Below are 946 nucleotides of genomic sequence, written 5' to 3'. Positions count from 1 at the left end.
ATGAAGACAACAATATTCAATATATTAATTATTGTAACTGTCCTACTAATCTGTTTTGAAACTGTCCCATTGCTATTTGTTTCTCAATAAATTAAAAAAAAAAAAAAACCCTAAAACCTTTACCCAGGTGTAGGGAGCTGCGTATAACCTTGCCCTGAGATGGTGCTGGTTTCCGCCTTCCACCCCCTCAGGGGGTGAGCGCTCCTGGTAGTAAACAACTCCATAAAAGGCCAAGGCTTGGGCTAATGCATTGCTTCCGCATACCTGGACCAATGGACAGTACATACGTGGCACCCCATGGTTGGAAGCCCTGAGACTTATAAGCTAAGAGCAGGGGCCTCAGGAGAGAGAGAAGACAGATGTTGGGAGAGCAATAAAGAGCTGTGCAGAAAACAACCAGTGGTCGCGTCTTCCTTGCTGGCAAGGCCGCGCGCGACACCCAGGGAAACAGTAACACCCTCTAATACTCAGAGCTGTGTTCCTGGAACAACCCAGTCCACTGGAGTTTCTCCCTTAGAAAACCTCTGGCTGTCAAGAGGACTGGCTGTCTGTTCTAACCAAAATATTAATAATGGATCTGTGTTTCACAGCATTAACTCAAAAAGTCTTAAAATGGTTAGTCTTTTATCTTTTTTTTTTGTGATGCATGTGAATCACCTACAACTCAGGAGTGTCTTTTTCAAAAAAACCAAAAGCTGTTTCTGTGAATTGTAATGGTGGAAGGGTAGGTGCCCTGTCTTCCACACTCTTTGTGAATATCAAGTGCTCATTTCCATAATTGACAGTGAGCAGACATACCTGGCCTAATTGCATTACACTGACCAGTCGTATGAGTGCCTGTTTAAAAATATCAGATCACTTCAGTGTAAATCAGAATGGAGTGAATCTCTTTGGAATAATGTTGTCATTAAGTAAATAAAAAGGTGGGTTTTGTTTGTCTGTTTGT

This window comes from Octodon degus, unplaced genomic scaffold (assembly GCF_000260255.1).
Source record: "Octodon degus isolate 3935 unplaced genomic scaffold, OctDeg1.0 scaffold00187, whole genome shotgun sequence".
Taxonomy (NCBI): domain Eukaryota; kingdom Metazoa; phylum Chordata; class Mammalia; order Rodentia; family Octodontidae; genus Octodon; species Octodon degus.
The sequence above is the reverse complement of the archived record's forward strand: the minus strand, read 5'-3'. Positions refer to the sequence as shown.